Raw genomic sequence first — 14,867 nt, 5'->3', positions numbered from 1 at the left:
GAAGGGGATGAAAGAGGTGATTAGGAACATGTGTGTGGTGATGGATTAGAATTAGTCTTTGGTTGGTGAACATGATGTAACCTACACAGAATTCGAAATATGTACACCTGAATTTGATATAATGTTATAAATCAAAGATATCACAATAGAAAAAATTGATTAAAAAAATTTTAAAAAGGGAAATTCCTCAACTTGATAAAAGATATTTATGAAAACTTGCAGTTAGTATCATAATCAGTAGTGAAATATTGAATCCCTGCTATTCAACTTTGTGCTAGAAGTTCTAGCCAGACCCGTTAGGCAATAAAAAGAAATAAAAGGCATCCAAATGGGAAAAGAAGAGGTAAAACTATCTTTATTTGCAGGTAACATTATCCTATATGTACAAAACACAAAAAATTCACACACAAAAAAACATTGAGCTAATAAGTGATTTCAGCAAAGTTGCAGAATAAAAAAATCAGCACATAAAAATCACTTTTCCTATACATCTGCAATGAACAACCAAAAGGGAAATTAAAAACAAAAATCAATTTAAAATAGCATCCAAAATAATAAAATACCTAGGAAAAAATTAACCAAGGAGTTGAAGGATTTGAGCTCTAAAAACATTGACATGTTGCTGAAAGAAATGAAAGAAAACATGAATAAATGGAAAAATATTCTGTGTTCATGGATTGGAAAACAATGCGAAGATGGCAGTACTATCCAAAGCAAAGTCAATGCAATCTCTATCAAAACTGGATTTTATTTGTGAGTATTTCGTCGAGGTTTTGCACTTAGATTCATAAGAGATACGGATCTGTGGTTTTCTTTCTTGTGACTTCTTTTTCTGAGTTTGGTATCAGTAATGCTTGTCTCGTAGAATGAGTTGGGAATTGTTCTCTTCTCTTGCATTTTTTGGATCAGTTGTGAAGAACTGGTATTACTTCTTATTTAAATATTTGGTAATTCACCACCAAAGCCATTTGTCCTTACACTTTTCCTTGTAGGCCATTTTTTGATTACTATTTCAATCCCATGCTTATTAAAAGTTTATTCAGATTTTATGTTTCTTCTTGTTGGGTTGTTTGTGCCTTTCTGCAAGTTTGTCCAATCCAGGTTATCTAATTTGTTTACAAAGAGTTGTCTATAATATTCCCTTATAATCTTTTTCATTTCTGTAAAGTCAGGAGGAATGGATCCTATTATGTTACTGAGTCCAGTAATTTGATTTTTCTCTATATTTTTCTTGGCTAGTCTTTCTAAAAGTTTTTCGATTTTATTGTTCTTTCCAAATAACAAACATTTCCTTTTGTTGATTTTCTCTATTGTTTCTCTACTTATTCTCTATTATATTAATTTCCACTCTAACCTAGATCATTTTCTTTCTTCTGCTTGCTTTAGGCTTTTTTGCTCTTTTACTTTTCCAGTGCTTTCCTTCATATGGAAGGTTAAGATACTGATCTAAGATAATTTTTCATTTTTTACATAGGTATTCACAGCTATAAATTTCCCTTAAAGCACGACTTTATCATAAGTTTTGGTATAATGTGTCTTTATTTTCATTAATGTTAAAATATTTTCTAGTTTCTCTTGTGGTTTCTTCTTTCACCCATTGGTTATTTAGGAGTGTGCTGTTTAATTTTCATGTGTTTGTGAATTTTCCTGAATTTGCTCCTGTTTTGATTCTTCATTTTATTCCATTCTGATCAGAGAACATGCTTGGTAAGATTTGAATCATTTGAAATATATTGAGACTTGTTTTATGCCTTAGTATATTGTCTATCCTGGAGGATGTTCCATGTGTTTGTGAGAAAAATGTGTATTCTTCTATTGTTGGATGGATTGTTCTATATATTCCTGTAAGACCTAGTTGGCTTTGTAGTTATTTCTCAAGTCTTCTATTTCTTTCTTTTTCTTAAACCTAGTCGTTCTATCCATTAGTCAAAGTGGATGAATAATATCCCATTGTATGTATGTATATACCACATTTTGTTCATCCATTTATCAGTTGATGAACATTTGGGTTTTAGATTCACCTTTTGATTTTTCCAAATAGTGCTACTATGAACATTCATATACACTCTTTTGTGTGGACGTATGCTTTCATTTCTCTTTCATCTATACCTAGGAGTGGAATTGCTGGGTCAAATGGTAACTCTGCTGAATTTTTTGAGGAATTGTGACTGTTTCCCAAAGTGGCTGCACTATTTTTCATTCCCACCAGCAGTGCACGAAGGTTCCACTTGGTCTATAGTTTTCTCTATTTGGTTTCTTTGTCTGACTTTGGTATCTGTGTAATATTGGCCATATAAAATGAATTGAGATGTGTTCTCTTGTACTTTTTGGAAGACTTTGTGAAAAGAAAATGGTAGTAATTCTTTAAATGTTTGATAGAAAGCAATAGTGAAGCCATCTGGGACTGGGCTTTTCTTTGTGGTTAGTTCATTATTACAAAATCATGCTCCTTACTTATAAGTCTATTCGGATTTTTCACTTCTTGTTGAACCAATTTGACAATTTATGTCTTTCCAGAAATTTGTTCTTTTCATCCAAGTTTTCTAATTTACTGCCATACATTCTTCTTGGCATTGCATTCCTTCTTAGTTCTTTTTATGTCTGTAAGTGTTTTAGTAATACACTCCCTTTCACTTCTGATTTTAGTAATTTAGGTCTTCTCTCTTTTTTATTAGACATTCTAACTAAAAGTTTGTCACTTTTATTGATCTTTTCAAAGAAACAACTTTTGGTTTCATCGATATTCTCTACTGTTTTTCAATTCTCTATATAATTAATTTCCATTCTAATTTTTATTATTTCCTTCCTTCTATTTGTATTAGGTTTAGTTTGGTCCTTTTACAGTGTCTTAAGGTGGAAGGTTAGGTTATTGATTTGAGATCTTTATTATTTTTCAATATGCTCATGTATAGTCTTTCTTGAAACAGGCTGCTGCATCACAGAGTTTGGGGGAATGAGAAATGCTGGCATCCTACCCCTCCCTGAGTATAATCTTAATCCTAGACTGAGAAGTGGGGAGAGAGGGAGCCCTTTGTTCTTGTGTCCACCTGCCAGCAGTAGAGCTTCCATCACACAAAACTGAGATGTGGTCATGACTTAAATGCCAGTGTCTCTCATTGTTTTTACCAATATTTAATAGACTTTCACAAGTAAACATTTTCCCATTTTTTGTATTCTCTTAGGAAAATTTCCAAGGACTTCAATTTTTTAAATTTATGGTTTTTTGCTAGTAAGATGGTCTGTGGACCATCTCATGCTATATTCTGAAAGTGTATCTGCATTTTGAGTAATGTAATTCTCAGAGTGTGGTGGGCTGCCGTCAAAGCTCCTGATACTTTGGTTTTAAGGAGCTAGAGTGATCAAAACTTTGGAGAAAACTGGTTGGGGAAATGCTCTGGTTGCATCAAAAACAACTGCTTGTGAAATAGAGTGGCAACTACACAATTTTCAAAATGGGACACTTTATGGATGAGAATCAGGTAGTGGGATAGAACAAAAATCTCTTCAGCCATGTTAAAATGAGGCTCTATGTCATGAAGAAAAGTCTGAGTAGATCATGAAGTGAATTCCAGGTAATTTTTCTCAATAGACTCCTATCAGCTTTATAGTAACTGGAAACTTCTCTCATACTTGTCAAATGGTTTTCCAAAAGGATTACTTTTCAATGAAATTGTTTTTATTGAATGAAACAATGTTCTACTTTTATTCAATGTTTTACTTTTTATTGTTTTAGATTGTGTCAGGAGCTGTTAATCTAATGCTTTTTTTTTTTTTTTTTTGGAGGAAGATTAGCCCTAAGCTAACTACTGCCAGTCCTCCTCTTTTTGCTGAGGAAGCCTGGCTCTGAGCGAACATCCGTGCCCATCTTCCTCTAGTTTATACGTGGGACGCCTACCACAGCATGGCTGCCAAGCAGTGCCATGTCCGCACCCAGGATCCGAACCAGCGAACCCCGGGCCGCCGAGAAGGGGAACGTGCGAACTTAACCGCTGCGCCACTGGGCCGGCCCCAAGCTAATGCTATTTTTAAATTTGAATGTCAACAATACATTATTAAATACACTGGAAACACTTAAACCAGAGCAAAAGGCACCACGGAACCAGCAAGGAAAATTCCTGTACATGCTTACAGTGTCATCAAGAATGATGCGTATGCCTTCAACTCAATAATATTTATGAGAAAAATCTCAACATTTCATTGAGCTATGTTTTGGGCTGTGAGAGAAAAATAACTAGAGGCCCACAACCATTACGTCAAGTCTTACTAAAAGACTTTAGCTCTGGTTTCTACGCTTCCATAACATTTTTTTATTTAACAATAATATTTTTCACCTCCCTTCAATATTTCATGTTCATTGATTATTCTTTCATCACGACCGCTTGATCTAGCTTCATAGATTTAATGTTTTCTTGAATTTGTTTTGTTTCTTACAGTAAATCTCTTTGAGATAAAAGTATTTGTTTTAATTTTTCAAGGGAGCTTTTGAATTACAATACATTTCCTTGGGTCTATTGATTTTCCTCTAATTATGTATCTTTACAAAGAAATGTCTAGGCATGCCAAATATTCTTTTATTATCAATAAAGTCCATTTAAGATGGATCTCTTGGAAAATAGACTGGGTCTCTGCCAAATTCTAAAGCAAGGGAAAATGGAAAAAATTACATTTACTAGAAATTTCTCCTTCAATTCAGATGTCCAGTTTATTGGCAGAAGTTTAGAGAGGGTCAGAAACAAGAGTATGCCCAGCAGGGAGTTTCACATGTATACGAAAACCTCTTCTCTGTTTTTGCCATGGATTCTTATGTCAGGAAGCAACATCCAACTCTCAGGCCAGCCCTGCTGCTACTTTCACAGAGATCGTTGTTTAGCACAGGAGCTTTTGCCAGGAATAATTCCTGGGTGAGCCAAGTGAAACAGGTGGATTCTATATTGTGTTGATTTGGCCATATTGTTGAGAGGAAGTCCAGGTGATATGCTCTGACTGCCCCACAGCATGCTTTCCTCTGCAGATGTGGGCTACCTGAAATAGGTGGCATCAATTTCCTTTCTAGATGTGCTGCTCTTTTATTAGATGTGGCTCAAAAGTCAACCTAATGTCTTCCTTCAAATCGATCACATTTGTACTATATTGAGTGAAAATTGACATTTGCCTTTCCCTTCTCTAGCACTCACGTACATTTTTTCCATTCATATATACTTTAGTTATTATATTAGTTTAGTTATTATTATTACTATTATTAGTAGTATTGCATTAGTTTTGTTATTGTTTTCTATGGCTGCTATAAGAAATTACCAAAGACTGGGTTGCTAATACAACACAAATTTATTCTCCTACAATTTTGAAGGCCAGAAGTCTGAAATGGGTTTCACCGGACCAATATCATGGTGTCCCCTGGGCTGTGCTCCCTTTGAAGGCTCTATGGGAGAATCCATTCTTTGTGTTTTCCAGTTCCTGGAGGTTGTCCTTGCTCCTGGGCTCATGCCTCCATAGCATATTGCATTTTCTCCCTCTGCTTCCATCATCACATAGTCTCCTTCCTCTTCTGTCTTCAAATCTCTCTCTGCTTCCCTCTACTAAGGACATTTATGGGTTCACTTGGGGCTTACTCAGATAATTGAGAATCTCCCCATCTCATGATCCTTAACTCAATCACATATGCAAAGTCCTTTTTTGCCATAAATGGTAACATTCACAAGTTTCAGGAATGAGAACCTGGATTTATTTGGGGGCCATTATTTAGCATATCACAGACATTTAGATAGGAATTCAGAAAAGCAAGTATTAGATTCTAGTGCTAAAGTTGCCTTCTTGCTTAAAAGTCTATCATATGAAATAACGATTATTCTTTTTAAATGTTTTTTATTTAGCACAAATTTATTTAGGTTTACTATGCATCAGGTACAATTTCAAGCTCTTCACAAACATTAGTTCATTTGGCTCCCATAAGAACTCCATTTTACATATGTGGGAAGCAAGGCAAGGAGAGGATAAGTAACTTGACTAAGGCTATACAATTTATAATTGGAGGAGATGGGATTTGAACCCAGGCACTCTGGCTCTATATACTGAGTTCTTAATACATACATTCTTGATGATAAATATTGTTCTTTTTAATAGGGTGAATGTGATTTCACGATTTAATCCAAGCTGAAAAAAAATGAAAAGGTCCCTACATCAGGTAGAACCATGAACACCCACATTCTTCCTTTGTAAATTAAATAGATTTCCTCATACTTTTATACGCCCTTGGTCATGTAAATGAGAATCTGGAAGGCAGAGTGATAAATACATGTGCTCACATTGTGATCTTGACTATAAGTCTGTTTAAGTCTGGCGTTTGCTTCCCTTGGCCTTAAACTACCAAAGCAACATAATGTAGCAGAATGAAGAATAATGGAATTAGAGATATCTGGTTTTGAATACTGCCTCAAAGGCTTTAGTGAACTGTGAAGGCTTGGGCAAGATGTTTCATTTCCCCCGGCTTTGATTTCTCTGTGGGACAACTGACTCTAACCTTTCAGGTTTGCTGAGAAATTTAAACAACAATATCCATCGCCTACCTAGTATGGTGCTTGAGATATAGGTGTTAATTAATATTACCTCTCATTCCTAGATGTCTTTTCTTTATATGCATACGCACGGATGTATATGAAAGTTGTCTTCCATCTTTTTGTTAATATTTTAACATTGTATAATATTCCACACTCTTCTTCCTATTCTCTTCTCTACAGCTTCTCAGTCTATGGCTGTCTGCCAAGCCAAGAGTCCATGCTTAGAAACTCCACAGAAGGTGCTCCTGCTGCTCTTCCCTGTACTCAAGCCCTCCTCCTACTTAGGATGCTGCCAGTTAGCTGGTGAACAGTCGATTTTACTTCTGCCTCTACTGAGAAACTGTATGATAGGCATTGTTGAGGAGAGGCAGAAAGGTTAGACAAGAACTCATAGGGAGACATCAAACTGTATGAGCTCTTAATACAAGATTCCCAATGACAATGTTTCTTATAATACACTTCGTCTACAACTCCTTGATGTTATAAATGGAGAGGGGGTTTCATGCACTTCCCAGCATATTCATACAAAATTATTTTCTATTTCTTATACTTACAATTAAATAATGCTTTTGAGGGGATGTGTCTCACAAGTGTGGGCTAATAACATCTTTCTCAGAAAGCTCAAATAAACTACAGCTCCTGTCTCAGAACATACATTCAGTGAAAATGGTCGGTCCCCTTCCAGCATATCATCTGATCCATGCTCTGACAGAAAAAGTTTTAAAAAATGTCATTTTGTTTTTATGATAACATACATTGAGAAGGAATTATCTTTTCTTTCTTTCTTCTTCTTTTTTGTCATTCCTGTTGTCCTCAGCGATGTCTCCAAATTCTCCAGTCTTCAGGAATTATACTTCTTTTTATTATACAGGGAAAGTTTAAGCCCTATCTTGATTGACTTTAGCAAGTCTAATTATATTTAAAAGCTTCTCACCCAATGTTTTCAGGACTTACAGAGTATGAATGATGCGTCTTTCCTGCACATCACCTCAATCAACCGCCTTACTATGAACTTTTGCTCCATACCCTGCATTTCACCCCGTATCATCTCTTAACTGGCTTTCCCAAAGCCTTTCTCATAGGCATGACCATGTGGCTTTTCCTACATTTTCCCAAAGCACAACTCTCACCGGGGTGTAAAAATTGGCAAAATTTGCTGAAAATTAAAGGATGATAGAAGGGAAACACAATCTTGATAAAAACTTACAACTAACTATTAGATATCACTGCACCTATATTCAATGGATCATGGCCCTCCACAAGGGACACTTCAGAGGTCTCCAATTTGCCAGAATGAAACAGGGGCCAGTTCACCGCCCACCAATGAATAGAAATACCTTTGATATCTCCCCTATCTGATCTTGTGCCCCCCTCAACCCCTCTAATGCCCATGATGGGAAAAAACAAATTTCCTCTTCCTACAATACCAGCTCTACTTTGCTATAATTATCTCCTGAAATACAATTTCATTGAATGATGACAGATTGCTGTATGTACTATATGTGTAAAAAATAATAATAACAAACATATTTTATACTCTTTTTTTTTCTTAACAACCTATCATGGAAATTGTTCCATGTCAAGATTTTTAATGACTAATTTCTTTTCCATTGTATTGATGGTAATAATTTGTCTAATAAATCCTTGTTGATAGACATTTAGATCATTTCAAGTGCGTTGTTAATATAAAAATCCTGGTGTACATATGTCTTTGCATCTCTTTTCATTTGTTTCCTTAAGATGAGTATCCTGAAATAGTCTTATTATTTTTAAGAGAGATATATATATATATAATTAAGTTTCAATAGATATTACTAAATTCCCTTCCAGAAATGGTATGTGAATGCATGTTTACTTATACCATAATAAAACTAAGTATTTTCATTATCACAAATCTTGGCAAACTTTAGATTGCCTATGCTGATCAACCATCAGGAAGTATTTGCTTTGACTTTGACTGCCAGTGGTAATAATTTGAGGCCTAACTCTCTGGCCTCTTTTTATTTGTGAGCCCATGGTTCATGTTCTAGTGTCTGACCATGATAGCATCAGAGGCATGAGAACATGCTTGTTAATAAGGATGTTGATGAAGAGCGAGATGTCAAGGACAATTCTAGGTTTCAGGATTTTACAACAAGGTGGGCTGTGATAAGGATAGGAAGGATGATATTGAAAAAGAGTTATCCCAGAGGCAGAAATACTAGACAAGGAAGGGATTTAGAGGCAAAGGTAAGAAATTAGAGTAAAATACAAAGTGGAATGGGAAGCCACTTGTATCAGTTAGCTATGCTACAAAACAAACCACTCCAAAACATAGTGTCTTAAAACTATAGTGATGTATTATTTCTCATGCTCTTATAAGTTAACTGGTCGTGTTCTTTGCTGGTATTTCTGTGGCTAATTCATGCATAAGCATTCAGCTATAGGATTTGATAGGCTGCAAGTTCCAGGATGGTCTCAGTAATACATCTAGCAGTTTCTGATGGCTGTTGGCTATGGAAGCTCTGTGACACTCAACATGGCCTCTCATCCTTCAATAGGCTAGACCAGCTTACTTACATGACAAATTTGGCAGCATTCTAAGAGTTCGAAAACAGAAGCTGCAAGCCCATTTGAAGTCAAGGCTCCTGAACCTGCATTATGTCATTCCCACTACATTCTTTGGCACAAAGCAAGGTAGAAAGCTGTCCAAAATTCATGGGGTGGGGAAACATGCATTACCTCTTAGTAGGAGTAAAAAAGCCATCGAAAAGGAGCATATATACTGGGATGCAAGAAATTTGTGGCCCTTAATCTACCACATGTTAAATCATTTTAAGAAGGGCAATCACATAATCTGAATTTTTAAAAGATCACTCTGGTTATTGTGAGAAGAATGGCTTTTACTGGGACATAAGACGCAGAAATATCAGGTAGAAAGTTCCAAAAGAAAGACTAATTTCTTAAAGATTTTCAATAAATATTTCTAGGCTTTTCTGAGTGAACGCTGTCATGGACATTGTTACAAATTTAGACAAGGTGCTGTAGTATGGTCTGGACTGGTTATCTTTCTGGATTCAATCCATCATAGCTAAAGAATGAACAATGATAAATCTCTATTTATTTAGAAGAAACACTTAGAAGAAAATGTTCAGAATCATAACCTCAAAAATGTAATCATCGAGTTCACTCAATGTGTATCTACAGTGGAGAAAGATAAATGTGTTTTACTCACTATTCAGAAAGTAGTTTAATAAAAGCAAAATCTTTAAAAATGCCATTTGGTGTCCATCGTTTTTCTCTTGAAATTTTGTAAAAGTCAGAATGCTACTGTGCACAGGAACTTTGAATTTGTACTCCTTGAAAGTCAAAAGATGTTCCTGTGACCTAATTAAAATTTAAAACTTAGGAATTGGATGAATCAATTTACAGTCATGAAGAACTGATAATGAGAACGCTATTTCTAAAAATGGCTCCATTAGAAAGATAAAGGGGGTTGCTGTTGTGTGTGATGACGTGAAATGATATGCTGTTCTGCTGCAAGTAAAGGTAATGAATGAAGTAGCCAAGGAAAAGAGAAAGAATCCATTAATCCTAACTAAAAAATTACAGAGAGCTGAGCTGAATAAAGGCATTTGGAAAAGCAACTCATAAAACGCTGGATCTTTTCAACTATCTAGTTATCAAAATACAAATATTTTTAATATTAATTCCCAACATGGGTGAGGGTATAGCCTGACAAACATTCTTCTACAGTGCTGGAGAAGCCATAAATTATTATGGTCTTTCTTGAAAGACTTTGGCAAGATGTATTTCTAACCTTTAAAAAATTATACTTTTCACTCAATAATTCCAGTTATGCAAACGTCTTAAGAGGGATTCATATGCAAAAATATTCATGGAATTTCATGAAAGCAAAAAATGGAACCTAAATTGCCAACAGTAGATGCTTAAATTAATAAATTATTGTGCCTTAATACAAAGAACTGCGATGCAGTTGTCAATTATGTAAGAAATACACTGATGGGGAGAGGGTGTTTATGGCTATGAGGAGTGAACAAGTTGAAAAAACCTATCCCCCAAAAAACTACAAAATTGGACAAATGATTGATAACAACCATTTAAGGGTTATGGAAATTGACCTAAGGCAAACAACATATTGAGAAGAGTTTATTCACAAAAATATGCTGAAATTCAATTAAGAACTGTGGGAGTCTATGGTGTCTCTCGTGTTCTGGCCTGAGGCTGTTTCCATTCTCGGTGAGTTCAGTCAGAACAGTAGTGATATCAGGATAAGGTTGGCTGTGAGAAACAGCAGCTTTATTGCTAATGGGAGCCTACTTGATTTATAGTAGAGGGTGGAACACACATACTCAGGGACAAACAGAGAAGAGCTGCAGCTTTGCTAACCAGAGGTTGTAGTCTCTGTTGACATGGGCGTCAGACTGGAAAGCCAGCTAGAAATTTAACAGGGAGATCCTAGAAATGAGCAAGTCATGGAGAGGCTTGATAAACGCCACACACGTATTTTGCTAATTCATCCAAGTACACAAGAGCGACCCAAGAAAACCCAAGTCATCTAAACAACCATGGCTAACTGAGAGATTATATGCATGTATAGACAGGACTTGAGGACATAAGGTCTCCATATATTCCTAGTTGACTGACAGACTATGCAAATGTGCACAAGAAAACTAAGATGGCTCTGAGGACAGTAAATGCTAAAAACTTAAAGACTTCCTGAACTTGGAAATACATCCCTCAAGCTACACATAAATCTTCCAGCAAAAGATGGAAGACATTGACTTGAGGTATTTGATTAAAAACTCTGACCAATTGTTGCCGAACCACTAAGCCATGTAGAAATAAGAGTTACATATAGGAAGTCAGGAAGGTGAAATAAAATAAAACAAGATGAAATAAAATGAGATGATTTTAAAGATGAAGTAAAATAAAACTGTGCATAAATATCGGTGACCACAGAGAGCAGGGGATTAAATCCAGGAAAACCGCTTAAAAAAGCAAATGAATACAACATCAATAACAACTATTACAGAAAAAACAAAGAACTTCAAAATCTAGAATTCCTAAATATATTACATAAAATATCTACTAGTCAAAAAAAAATAGCAATACAATAGGAAAATGTGAGCCATACTCAGGGGAAAGAAGCAAATAATAGAAGCTGTTGCTGATTGGACACTGAATTTGAACTAAGCAGACAAATACTTCAAAGCATCTGTTATAAATATATTTTAAAAACTAAAGGAAACCATGTCTAAAGGATGAAAGAAACGTATTATGACAATATCTCATCAAGTAGAGAATGCCAATAAACATACAGAAAACATGCACAGAACTGAATAGAAGTTCCAGAGTTGAAAAGCACACTAACCAAAATGAAAAGTTTGCTAGAAGAATTAGTATAAGAAAGAATCAAAGACCTCAAAGATATACCAATAGATATTATGCAGTCCAGAAAATAAAAAGGAAAGGAATGAATGAAAATGAACAGTACATCAGAGAAATGTGGTACAGCATTAAGCACACCCATTTACATGAAATGGAATACCAGAAAAGAAGGATAGAGACAAAAGAGAAGAAATAATATCTGAAAACTTCCCCAATTTAAAGAAAAACGTAAATCTAAAAAGCTCAACAGACTTTAAAATAAAAGTGGAGATCTGTACCCTCACACATCATTGTCAAAATGTTGAAATCCAAAGACAGGGAAAATATCGAAAGCATGAAGAAAAATGTGACTCATCATATACAAAGGAACCCCAATAAGAATCATATCTGACTTCTCATAAGCTGTGAGACCAGAAGGCATTGTGGTGACATACTCAAAGTGCTGAAAAAAGGCACAATTAACCAAGAATCTTATAGCCAGAGAAAGTACAAACGAAGGCAAAAAATCCTTATATTCCTAGATAAACAAAAATCATGAGAGTTTTTGCTAGTGGACGCTCTTTACAGAAAACATTAAAGGAAGTTCTTCGGGCTGCAAACAAGTGAACCCAGATGGAAGTTTAAATACACACACAACAAAAAAAGAGCACTACTAACTGTAATTATGTAGGGAATTATAATTGGCAGTATAATTGCATATTTCTTCTTTCTTAAGTGATTTAAAAAGCAACTGAATAAAATATTATGAATTTAATTGTATTGAAGGGTCTACAGCATATAAAAATGTACTATATTTGACAATAATGGCTTGATGGCAATATGTAGAAATAAATCTGCAGGAGAGTAAGGAAATGACAAGAGGTGGTAATAAATCCACAGGGAGAAATGAAGAGAACCAGAAATGTAAGTAAGAAAGGAACCAATGTAAATAAATGCTAGATATATGTTCTTCTCTCAGTTTCCTCAAGACATAAAATTGTATAACATTATAATTATAAAAATATATTGTTGAGTTTTAACATATATAGATGCAATATGTATATAAATAATAGCACCAAGTAGGGGAAGATGGGAAGAGAACTATATAGGAGTAATAACTTTTCTATATCACACTGGAATTTAGTTACTATAAATCTGAAGTCTATTCTGACCAGATGGGTAAACCCCACAGAAACTTCTTGGAAAAAATATATATCGTGAAAATACCATTAATAAATTAAAATGTTGTCCTAGAAAATATTTACATAATTCATAAAAAGACAATAAATGAGGAAGAGAGAAATAAAAAATATATGAGGCATATAGAAAATAAAAAGCTAAATGACAGACATAAATCCAAAGATATCAATAAAATTATTAAACGTGAGTGGATTAATCCATCAAATCAAACTTCAGAGATAGTCAGGATGGATAAAAAACAAGATGCAACTATGTGCTGTGTATAGGAGACACACTTTAGATTCAAAGATACAAATATTTTTAAAGAAAAATGAGGGCATATATACCATGCAACCTTAAGAGAGTATGAGTGTCTATATCAATTACTGGCAAAATAAATTTTTATTTTTTTAAAGTTACTAGAGGTAAAGTGGGTATTTTATAATCACTAAAGGGTTAATTATTCAGAAATGTATGACAGTTGTAAACATATACATACCCAAAATAAATAAAGCAAAAATTTATAGAATTGAGGGGAGAGATGGACAATTCAACAGTAATAGTTAAAGATTTCAATTTTCCACGATCAATAATGGATAAAGCAACTAAGCAGGAGAACAATAAATAGATAGAAGAATTGAATAGTGCTAAAACCAACTAGACATCTATAGAACACACGACACCACTCAATAGCAGAATACATATTCTTCTCAAGCACACATGGAACATTATCCAGGATAGGACATACACTAAGCCGTAACACAAGCTTCAATACATTTAAAAGTTTGAAATCATACATAGTATGATCTCTGATCACAATGGAGTAAAATTAGAAGTTAATAACAAAAAGAATTTTGGGTGATTATATGTGTGGAAGTTAAATAGTAGACTACTAAATTATCAATGGTCAATAAAGATATCACAAGGGAAATTAGTAAATACTTTGAGATGAAAGCAAATGAAGACACAACATAACAAAACTTATTGGATGCAGCTAAATAGCGCTTAGAGGGACATTTATAGCTGTAAACACCTACATTAAAAAAGAAGAAATACCTTTAAAAATAACAAGAAATATATCTTAAGATACCTGAAAAAGGAAAGCAGAAATTAGTTAGAGAATAAAAGAACAGTAGAGAAAATCAACAAAACCAAAAGTTGTTACTTAAATATGAACAAAACTGAGAAACCTTTAGCTAGACTGACCAAAAACAAGGAAGGAAAGATATCCAAATACAAAGTATTTTTATCTCTAGGAGGTGCTACTTTATGATTTTTATTTTAATATTTTCTAAGTTTCTTATATTGATTATATATTACTTCTATAATCAGAAAACAGCTAGTGTAAAAATATCAAGGGAGGAGTTAGCCGTAAATAATAAGGGCAGTAGTTTGTTCAATGGATAGCTATTATTTCCTTCCTTTAGTAAATATATATGAAACGGCTACTCTGGAGGGAGCCCTGTGCTAGCTACGGGGGAAAGAGAATGGAAATAAGAGCATGAATTTGACCCCTGCCCTTCAGCAAACATTGTGGCTAATCCTCCATTGCCACTGTGAACGTGAGGGCAACATGGACCATCCACAACCACCAGCTCTACTAATGTCACTATTCCTTCAACTACCTACCTTACTTGAAGTTTGTAATTCTAAAACAAAAGGGTTGGTGGATAGGCAAGGATTCTGAAGGCATTCAAAAAGAAACTAATAATTGAGATTGATCTTCCCTCAAGAGTAAGAGTTCACTACTGGCAGAAGAAATAG

Source organism: Equus przewalskii, chromosome X (genome assembly GCF_037783145.1).
Source record: "Equus przewalskii isolate Varuska chromosome X, EquPr2, whole genome shotgun sequence".
NCBI lineage: Eukaryota > Metazoa > Chordata > Mammalia > Perissodactyla > Equidae > Equus > Equus przewalskii.
Note: the sequence above shows the minus strand (reverse complement) of the source record.